Source organism: Quercus lobata, chromosome 9 (genome assembly GCF_001633185.2).
Source record: "Quercus lobata isolate SW786 chromosome 9, ValleyOak3.0 Primary Assembly, whole genome shotgun sequence".
NCBI classification, from domain to species: domain Eukaryota; kingdom Viridiplantae; phylum Streptophyta; class Magnoliopsida; order Fagales; family Fagaceae; genus Quercus; species Quercus lobata.
In genome coordinates, this window is record NC_044912.1 from 51911092 (window position 1) to 51922738 (window position 11647).

Below are 11647 nucleotides of genomic sequence, written 5' to 3' on the forward strand. Positions count from 1 at the left end.
AAAGTTGTAAACAGAATGTCTCTACCGTTCCATTTATAGTCAACCACTTAATCATTTTATAAAATTGAGTATACAATTGAAATTGAAAGTATTCTTGGATTTATTTGAGTGAATTATTTGTGAATAGTGACCCCTTTATTATTGTGCCCATTCAAAATACAAATTATTTTAGGATGTTATAAAATAAAAATAAAATGCATTACTTGAGAATTTTAGTCATCCACATTATCGCTATAATTTCTTCAATACAAGATTTTACAATTGAATACAGGTGATCTGCTTAGCCTTTACAATGAAGGCTCTCTCATTGTAAAATTACACATGACTAGTTCTCAAGACGATGGTGATGGCAGTTGAAAGTAGATGCAGTCATGCTGCAGTGCCAATATGTGAGTTGGTCTTAATATGAGAAGTAGCTTGTACAAAAGATAACATATTTAATTATATCAAGGAGAATTTAACTATATTCATTGAAGTGGTTTTCCTTTATATTTCCAATAATTTTTCCCTTAATTTAATTAATTTAAGGAGAATATCATAAGAACAAAAATGTCAGATATATATATATATATATATATATATATAAATATATGTTGTATTCTCCAAGGCCCTTGCCATGTCTAGATCCTATATTTTAAAGATTTGCCTTGTTACTTCTTGATACTGAATCATATTGGTATCTAATGTCCATGACGCTATGGTATGACACTATGGTAAGAATAAATAGGCTGACTCAGTAAAATTAGTGTCTTTTGCTATGGTCAAGGTCTCACGTGTTATAGGAAAATTATTGGGTGCTTCCAAAAGACGATGACATAATGCCCATTCTTCTCACATTCATGGTAGATCTTATTATAGAAACAGCAATGGTAATGAATTAACAATCATTATAGAACAAATAAGAAATATTAAAAATTTTGCTGCCAAAAGCAATTATGTTTGGATTCTACTGAATTTTTTGATAGGTACCTCTACTGAAATTTAGAACTTTAGTTTTTCTACATCTAAATAAGGTTAAATGGAAGACCAATTTGTGTGCAGACACAATACAGAATACAACAAAGGATGAAGTTCCACAATTTTCAATCTCTTAATTAAATTAACACTATATGTTTTCTACAAATTCACCTTAATAAAACCAGAATTCAAAATCTTTATAAAACTCTAGCTGCACTTCCTGCATTTCTCTATACATTTCAACTCCAATTCCAATTCGTTGTTTTGTCACTGGATCCTGAAATGCAAGCAACTTTAAAAGTCAACATTTCAATGTAAAAAAACATGAGAATGCAGTTCAATGTAAAGCAATATACAAGCAAGAAACTCAAAGAAGTTAACTTATTATATTACAAAAGCTTATTATTATAATTTAGTGTAAGTAATTGCTAAACCTAAAAGAAAAATGTCAAAAATACAAAAAACACTCATCTCTGTACAGTTAACAGGATATTGTATAGCTTCCGTGTGTAAGCATCTAAAATTGGAGCTTAGTTCATAAAGTAACCGCAACAATCATCAACTACCATCAAATTTTAATTATTTCACAATCCTACAGCGTTAATTAGTGATGCAAGCAGCTGTAAAAGCATTTGGATTTGCTAGATATTGCTAATTGCAACAACAAGAGGTGGTAAATGTGATCAAGACATCACTTGATACCTGCAAATATCATCATCTGTGACACTTGGAAGTATTCTAGCGACAAAAACTCAAGAACAACACTTGGAAGTACCATTTCTTCCTTTGGAAAACAGTGAGTTAATGTTCTGTGGACAAGTAAATAAAAGACAGCTCTTTCTCACGAAAAATATAATAAATTTCAATTTCAAAAGATTATCCCACAAAACTACAAAATCATCTTGGGAAAATAATGGCAAGGCAAAAGCCAACTACATACCCCATGGAGTGAATAAGTATTAGTATATTAACTATATCATCATCCAAGCCAAACAGCTAGAGCTGTATAATACAATATAAAATCAAAAAATGCAAACAAAGTATCTCTTTACCATAAAATCCATTAAAAGATATGGGTAAAAGCTATTAGGTGAAAATAAAGTCTTTCTTGATAATTTTATTAGTATTTTTAGCAATAAACAACCAATGAATTATGTTGTAATAACCCATTCTACCATGCCATAATGAAACATATCAATGTAGATGATAATCACTTAGGACAGGATTTCAGCATAGAAACATACTGAGCTTATACAATATTTTCAATCTATTGTAAAAAGCAGGTGGGCTTTCTGGCCAAGAGCAGTGCACTCACTGCTGAAATTTTATATGAACTTCATAGGTCTTGGTACTATTTTTATTTGTTTATGCTGTTTTCTTCTCCTTTTAAGTTATACTTTCCTTTGTTTCTTATTGTATCCAAAATGGAGGTCCACTCAAGGCTAGCTTTTCTTTAGCATTGTATCTTTTATACTCTCTTTTGAATAAATTATGTGTCATATACTTATATATTGCAACATTAAAATATAAATAGAGAAAGTTCTCTAGCAAGAGGTAACTTGTTCGTCTTTATAACAAATTGGTCATTATTGATACCTATGAGCCAGCATCAAGAGAATGGAGAGAGAAACTCAAGCTTCTCACAATATATCAGCATGGTGGAAGTGAAGACAAATAGGCAATACTTCATCCACGTAGATATAACTCTTAAAACTAAATTACAAAAACCAAGGAACGTGATTTACAATTATTTGAAGTATAACCGATTAATTTTCAATTTCAAAGCAGCTATAGCTTTTGTCTACCAGCTGCCTATGAGTTTTTTTCCCCTCTTTTTTCTTTCTGTAGCTAATAAACATAAGTTACACATAAAAAAAAGCAAACTTGGGAACAAAACAACAGACCAATCAAGTTTAAACACATATGTATTGATTTAGAGTAATGCAAGATAATTTAGTACAAAACCAAGGTCATAGGTTCTTTACTCTTACGCAAATCAAATGGTTGGCTATTTCAAACTGTAATTGTGCTATGAGCAGAGGATTATGGCAAGCTTTGATGCATATGGTATACAGGTGAAATGTATTTTGGCTTTTAACATCAATTTGTATTAAATACATTTTTTCATCTAATAACACAAGTACTATCAAGAATTGGCTACCAATAAATCTTAATTAATTAAATTTTTTTTTTTTTTGATAGGTAAACAGAAATCTATTATAAATGAGAAAAAAGGAAAAGTACAAGTTGTTCATGATGATGAACAACAAGAAAAAAAAGAACAAACAGCACAACAAAAAGAGAAATCAGGAAACTAAGCTAAGGGAAGCCATAAACTCAGAGAGAGTAGAGCAATCCATAAAACCCCAACAACGAGACCACTCAAATAGACTACGTTGGCATAACACCTTTAGCGCATCCAATGTCTCTTCTTAATATTATATATAATCATAGTGTTACTCATAAAAATCTCTCTTAGTTAGAGACATTTCTAGATTTCTGCTTCCAACACCTTATGTTAGCTGGATCAATACTGGGTAATGGCCAATACACCAAAAAAAAAAAAAAAAAAAGTAAAGAGATTTATATGCATAAGAAACCACATACTCATATCACAAACCCCAACATACAAGCAACCAACAAATAAGAGCAAACTAATTTTACTGCATAATTATTTTATAACAAAAAGGGACACAACTCTAGTATATTAAAAAAGTAATTTTACAAAGGATGAGCCAAGAAAAGAATTTTGCTGCATTCAAAACAAAAATAACTGCAAAGAGATCCAAAAAGTTGGGGGCAGATGGGAGAAAATTTTAAGGATATTGATGCTTACTTCCATCTTATGGAATTAATGAATGACAATTGACTAGCGACAAACAATTTTAAAATATACTCCAACTCATTGGAATTGATAGACAAAGAATTCTCTCTACATGTACACATCAATTTTAATAGAACTCAAAGAAATATGCAATATTTTTTTGGATCCAAAAGGACGAAACTTAAACAAATACAATTAATCACATTTTGCTGACTGAGGCAAGACAGATAAAAGATCCATCATCTGACATGTCCAATCATCCAAATATAAACAGTCTATATGCTGTCTTTTTTTTTTCTTTATAAAATTTAATCACAAGACAATGGGAACTTAAAGCTGTAAAACTAAAGATTTGGAACGCAGTATAGGACGTACCACCTCAAGATGGTAATCAATTTGAAGAAAAGAATTCTTTTGAGCCAGGAACAAAACTTGCCTTCGAGTAGCAACTTGAACCTCAAGTATCCTTTCATTATGGGTATGTTCAGCTACAAGAATTTTTTGACAGCATGAATATCAGATAATTTAATTGGAAATAATGCTCAACCTACCCTGATTAAATTTAATTGTCTAGCAGCTCAATACCTAAGGACCTTCTGAAGTGCTAAATGGGACAAAAGCAAATCCATGAGAACATCTTGTTTGGCAATTTTGCTACCATGGCAGAAACCAATTAGTCACCAAGCTGCAGAAACCACCATCTAATATACAGAAAATCTGGAAAGTCTGATTCATGAAAGAAACTAGAAACTAACGGTCAAAAAATAATTGCTCATCAAACCAATGCCTGTAAAATATTAGTTTCCAGCTCACTGAAGTATGTAGGAACTTAGGTAATCATCAACCTATAATTCTCATTTGTATGGAATAATTTTACCAAAACTAAGTAAATTTAAGTTCTTGCAAGCTAGGAGGGTAAAATATTATAAAAAGTTAAGCCTCCTAGCAAGAAATGAGAGGATTAACTAGCAAAAAAAAAAAAATTTGCATGAACAAAGGACGAACATTGAACATAGAAACCAAAAAGTACAGTATCCATAAGCAAAAAATTTATAATAGAAAAAATCATGTACAGGAATTGTTCACAGTACCTTCATCACCAATGTTACATTTTCCAATTCACCAAACTTACTCATGTACTGCCTAAATCCTTCCCAAAACCTGTAAAAAACCACATCAAGAAAAGGATATATTATTAACAAGAAGAGCATGTCCTACAGTTGAAGATACACATACTACCAATTTTTGGATTTCACTCGCCATAACATCTAGGCTCAGAAATAACGAAGGAGAATGGCACATAAAAAGAAATTCAAGTATATGCCAAAGAATAGTGTGTGTATATATATGCATCTACCAAGATCAGTGAAAGGAGGCAAGATGGTGACATACAAAAAATTCAAAGAAGAAAGTTTATTACCTTCTGGATTTGCCAAAGCTACCATTTTTCACTGGTATTTCTCATAATCAGAGTCATCTTGTGTGCTTAAAATTCCAATCAAATTTCCCAAACTTGGGATGAATCTTTCAATAATATTAGAAAGTTATACCATCTTTGGGTAAGGTAGGTTATTAGAGCTACCTTCTTCACTAGCCTGTTTAGATTTCTGCGTAATAAGTAAGAATATCCATTATCTGTTCTCCAAGTGAAGCCAGGGAATCCTGTGCAATAGGGCTGTTGTGTTTCATGCTACATTTGTTATGTCTATTGTGGATGCTAGTGTGATTGTATTTGATGTCCTAGTAAGAGTCAAGATGCAATTAGGACAAGCTAGGATTTGTGACAAGAATTTTGTCCTTCTTTGAATTTGTCTGTATCATCTCTAGTTATTCTATTGTTGATACAAGTATGTTGTGTGTGGCTTTGTGCTGCATCTTTTCTTAATAACTTAATTAGTTTCATCCAAACAAAGGATGACTAGGTACAATATCATATAAGCATGCAACTTTTGGAAAATTGATTGGCAAGAAACTTAAATAGAGGAAATACATAAATTTGATTTAAATTTCTGCTAACTGTTAAAGTATTCATCCTCAGAAATTTGGAAAAAAAAAAGAAAAAAGAAGAGGCAATGCTAATATGAGTTGAAGATACCGATGGGAAAGTCAAATCACAAAGGTAAGGGGAAATAAATGAGCTATTTTAAATAAATCTTTGATAGAGGACTAGAGGGTGGATGACACACCAGTACCTTAGAAATAAAGAGCTCAAAACTAATGAAGGTAGCAATGCAAGTGAAGGGAGGTTATTCTACAACTCATTTTCCCTTGTCTTTAAGCATACAATCGATGGTATTCTCTTTCTGGTTGAAATATCTCATCACAGCTTCTAGTTCTATTGGGTCTTGCTTCACTATTACAATTTTGTTTATTTCTTTCTCTATTATCAAACATCAATTGACAAATGAGACCCCAATTATCTGATAAAAAGGCCATGTAGTGATAAAGCCCACACTTCTGCACTGTCAAGCTTGGGCAATAGCTAGCAATTGAAGCTTCAATGCAACTGTATTGATTCAACCAATCTGGAAGTGATCCACATATTATATAGGAGAGCCAAGTCAATTCAACTGGATGGAACAACATGACATTGGTTTCTAAATGACAAATAAGACGAGGAGAAGTTTCTAATTCCAAATTTTCAAGGATGGTAGCTGGATGCTCATAGATTGAAAAAGAGTGCATATATAAAGGTCGTAGTCAACGCACAAAGCTTCCACTTTTTGTGGAGTCTAGAAGAAGTCATAGTAGGCAGCCTTAACACAACTAATGATGTTCAATTGATAGCAAAGAATCCATCTACTGCAAATTTTAAAGAAAAAAATCAATATTATTGCTTTATTTTACTAACTCAACAAAGCTAAACTGTCATACAGACACACATATCAAGAGTTCACAACACTTCATTTCTAGGATCAAATTTTCAATGAAAACAAAAAATAATGGAATTAGTTGAGTCGCTTATCTTGGTACCCAGAAAAACAAGAAGGCCTGCATCAAAAGGAGCCTAATTTAACTTTTACAGGCCCAATTTCAGGGAAAACTCAGCACAAACTCCAAATACCTAAAAGCTAATTTCCACAGATTTCTAATCAAGAAAACAGCACAAAATCAGCAAAATTCGTCACTACCTCAGAGATCATCAACAACATAATAGAAAAAATAATTGGTCAGGTTTCAAACTTCGGAAAATTTAATAGTCCAAGTGTATATGTTGTACTACAAGATCAATCATATAAGGGCTACAATCCCACACACATATCTGGGAGCAAAATCCTTTCCAAGTTTTTCAACGTATAAGGTGAATTTCATTGGTAGAATAACAACCAAATTACCTTAGACATATGAGACCAAGTTGCATAGGTTTAATTATTAATTAATTGTCTCTTTACTTCTTCTTTTTGATAGGTAATTAATTGACTCTTTTCTTCACATACACACAGAAATATAAGATAGGTTCAAGTTACACTTTTTTACCTAGTGTAACTCTACAAGAGTTTAACATTTTTTAAAACATAAATTTTCATGAAATCTAATGGTGAAAAAAAAAAAACACTACTAGTCATGTCATTAAACGAGCTCCTTGCCAACAATATCTTTTATTTCCAAAATTTAAAACATTCTCTCTCTAATACCGAAAGTTATCACCTTCTCTCTCTAAGCTCACCTCCTCCTCCTCCTCCTCCCTCTCCACTGCTTTTGTTGAGTGCCGACAACTTGGTTGTGCTGGCCATAATCTAGTTGTCTCTAGCATAAAGTAAACCTATGGCCTTCAATTTCAATGCCACCAGGGCAGGGAAGATCAAAAAGTATAGGGAAGCCAAGTATCTATAAATGTATGAGATAGTTAGGGTTTATAAATGGGTTTTCAAGGCACTAGGTTTAGATTGGTTAACTATCCATACATTTGGATGTCATTATTGTATCAAAAATGGGCTTTTGAGTGTTGGAGGTGTAAATGATGAGAATGTAAAGAGAATAACACAATATTTACATGGAAAACCCTTTTGCAAGAACAAGAAGAGTGAAAAACCACAGGTGATGCAGAGAATCCTCTACCTCAAACAAATAGTATTACCGATATTGGAAAAGGATAAACAATGAACAGTATCTCACAATGATGAATTGTGTTCTTTATGGAGGTTAATCCCTCTCCTCTATAAGCCAAGGGAGGAGGTGGACCCCTTACAAATGTTGAATCCTTATTAGCTGTGAATACAATACAAAAACACTTACTAAAGTAGAGGAAAAGTGAAAATAACCCTTAACATCCCCTAAATGACAAAAGGTATGCACAATCAGCCATCAAGCAATAGTTCCACACAAACTTCTTAATGTTGCCCAGAATTTCAATGAGCACGTCTAGAAGCCACTTGAGCATATGTCATTCCCCACTTATTCTTTAGTCCGTGACTACAAGAAGAAAAGGGAATTGTATCCTTTGCATAAGCTCAGAAATCTGGCATTCTTCCCCAAAACAGGGAACAAAATACACCGAATATGATCTGAAGAGTTCACAACCTCTATTAGCCACTAAATTCAACTATATCATACATATATATGTTTGTATGTATGTAGCCACAAGTGATGTACTCAAACAAATTACCAGATACAGTTGGGAAAAGGACTGCGCTTCAAATCATTTCTATAATGGTCAATATTATCAACTAGATACTAGGATATGTGAACAGCATCCAGAAAAAATAAACATATGAAATTCCCTAAGTTGTGTCTATACATTCGATTTTGCTTTTGTTAGAGAATCCATGTTGTGAATGTCAAACCAAATAATATCCTCAAAAATTTTGAACTTTCATGCAGCAGAAGTAAAAGCCACCATATTATGAGATGAAAAATATATATTGCCTTTGACACTGGAAAGCAAGAGAAAAAAAATAATTAAGAGTTCAAAAGGATTAATTACCGGAGCTGTTAGTGGCAAATCAGTCTTGTTGATGCTAAGCATATGGGAAGACGTTTGGATTAAAAAAAACCCCACACGTCCTTTTCTTTGGCATTCCAATCATAAGTAAATCCTTTCAACAATCTGCATCGACCATGAGCAATAAAGAAAGTATATCATTTTCCATAAAAGCTCTTTGAACTTAGCTGATGCATATAGTATAAAGGGGAAATTGATAAAGTGGCAGATGTATATCAACACCCAAATTCTGCCAGCAACCCAGCTGGATATGGATATGTTGGATGGGACCATCTCAAAGCACTGTACTGGTTACCAAGCTGTATCTATACACACCTTACAGGTAGTAGTATGCAATTGCGATGTTAGCTTTCTTGTCTCTTCCATTACCCATTATAATATTAGCAACTTGCTTTCCTAAAGAGATGTCAGATCCAACCCTGACATTTCAACACCCCAGCTGTGAAAAATCCAGCAAAGAGAAAGGAAATCTTTGCACATTGGCTTCACCAGTAGTCACCACATGAGCAGATCCCATTCTTGAAGTGATGAAATCGCTTCACATCCCTCACAACAATCTCTCTGTTCACAATTTTTGTAATGAACTTGGTTGCTTCATGGCAATCCCCACACACCCTAAGGTTCTTTATGATCAGTAATCTGGTTCCAGGCCCTGTGTTTAAGAGACCAAAAGCAATAGCAAGCCTCTCACTGTGATTACATAACATTTTTTCTTTGACTTCCTCATCAAGAGAATGCAACACAAATTCAGTCTTTGGGACATACCCAATAGCCCTCATTTCATGATCCAACTTATCCAAAAGTTGCATCATATTCTCATATTGATGATGGCTCTTATCTTCCATAAGAAAAGCATGAAGTTTTCCTTTCACTTCCACTACACTATACCCTGGCACTTTCTTCATCCCCGTATTTTTCATAATTTTTCTAACACTAGCTACATCATCCCACTTCCTTGCCTTTGCATAGTAGTTTGAGACCAAAGAATAAATTCTCAAGTCATCCGGATTTAACTCAAGAACCTTTTTTGCACCATATCTCCAATCAACAACTTGCCATTTTTGCAACAGCCTGCCAGGAGAGCAACCCAAACAGCAAGCCCCAATTCAGCATTCATAGAATCTATTAGCTCGCAAGCCTCTTCAACTCGACCTGCACGAGCCAAAAGATCAACCATACAGACATAATGCTTTTCCGTTGGAGGGACTTTATATTCACTAACCATACAATTAAACCAGTATTGACCTTCTTCCACAAGACCTGAGTGACTAAAGGCCAAGAGAAGGGAAGAAAAAGTGGCATGATCTGGTTTTAGATTTGTTTTTGTCATCTCTAGGAAGAGAGACAGAGCTTCTTTTCCATGCCCATGAATTCCATAGCTGGTAATCATTGCATTCCAAGAGATTGAGTCTTTGGAGTTTATCTGATCAAAGAGAGTGCGTGCCCAAGAAAGTGTTCCACATTTTGAATACATGTCAATCACTGCAGTACCTAAAACACTATCAAAATCAAGCCTTCTCACAATATATCCGTGTATAGATTTACCCAATTTCAAAAACCCAACTTGGGTACATGCTAGAAGTGCACTAACAAGAGACACTAAATCTGGTCTGTATCCGCAACCCTGCATCTCTACCAATAAATCAAGTGCATTCCCTGCAAAACCATTTTGAGCAAAGCCAGATATCAGTGCACCCCAAGATATGACATTCTTACAAGGCATATTCTTGAAAACATGACAAGCAAGCTTCAAATGTCCATTCTTGGCATACATATCCACGAGGCTAGTTTGAACTACAACATCCATAGGAAGATCTTTCCTAATCAAATACCCATGAACAGAAAGACCCAATTTTAAGTCCCCAAGATTTGCACAAGCCTGTGTCAACCCCACCATCACAACCCCATCTCCTTCCATTCCCTCCTTTTGCATTCGCCTATACATATCAACCGCTTCAATTGGCCGCCCACTCTGCACAAACCCACTTATCATAGTTGTCCAACAGACAAGATCCCTTCTCAGCATCCTATCAAAGACCACGATTGCTTCATCCATCTTCCCACACTTTGCATACAAATTCAAAACAGAAGATCCAACAAACACATCAAACTCAAACCCACAATCCATCGCTCTACACCAAATTTCCTCCCCTGTTTTCAAATCCAACAACCTCGTGCACGCCTTGATGGCCACCGTGAAAGTTGAGCTATCGGCTCTAATACCTTCCAAAATCATTTGACGATATAAATTCAGAACTTCAACTGGGTACTCAATACGCGAATACGCAACGATCATGGCATTCCATGCACCTACGCCTCTTTGAGGAAATACATCAAACACTTTTCGGGCAGATTTAATGTCGCCTATATTTGCGTAGGATGTCATGAGTCCACCATTGGAGCTTCCATGCATGAAGAGGCCGGTCAAGAGCATGAGTGCATGGGTTTTAGATATTGATGCTTTGTCTTTACAGGCTAAGAGGAGAGGTCTAAGACGGTTTGGGCATGGAATGAAATGCATGTATGTATACGAAGCTGATTTTCTTAACTCTATATTGCTACTGTAGAGTTTTAGATTATAGCCGTCGGTAAAAGGACAATAGAAGAAATGGCACGTGTTATAATTAAAGATCCAAACTCATTATTGTTATAATTTTTTAATTACATTCTATCACATGAAATTGGTTTAAGGGAATGACATTTTATGGTATGAAGAGAAAAACCGAAAAAGCACTCTCTTGAGGTATGGAGGAATACATTTCAATCCAAACCGAAAAAGCACTCTCTTGGGTTCATCCTTTGAAATCTGAATAAATTAACACAGTTCATGGTTAACACTTTCATAAGAATCTCTAACTAAAGTTTAAACATGGTTAGTAAAAATAAATTGATAAATTTAGAATAAAAATGTATAATTTATCAAG

General features: G+C 34.2%; 1 pseudogene across 1 annotated transcript; it reads right to left on the reverse strand.

The window, feature by feature from the left end:
• Positions 1–1130: 1130 nt before the first annotated feature.
• Positions 1131–11403, reverse strand: LOC115959116 (annotated as a pseudogene). The gene is made up of 5 exons (XR_004084763.1): positions 8706–11403; positions 4873–4942; positions 4367–4435; positions 4157–4269; positions 1131–1234 (listed from the first exon to the last, which is right to left on the reverse strand). The product of XR_004084763.1 is annotated as a putative pentatricopeptide repeat-containing protein At3g25060, mitochondrial (transcript).
• Between the last annotated feature and the right edge of the window lie 244 nt (positions 11404–11647).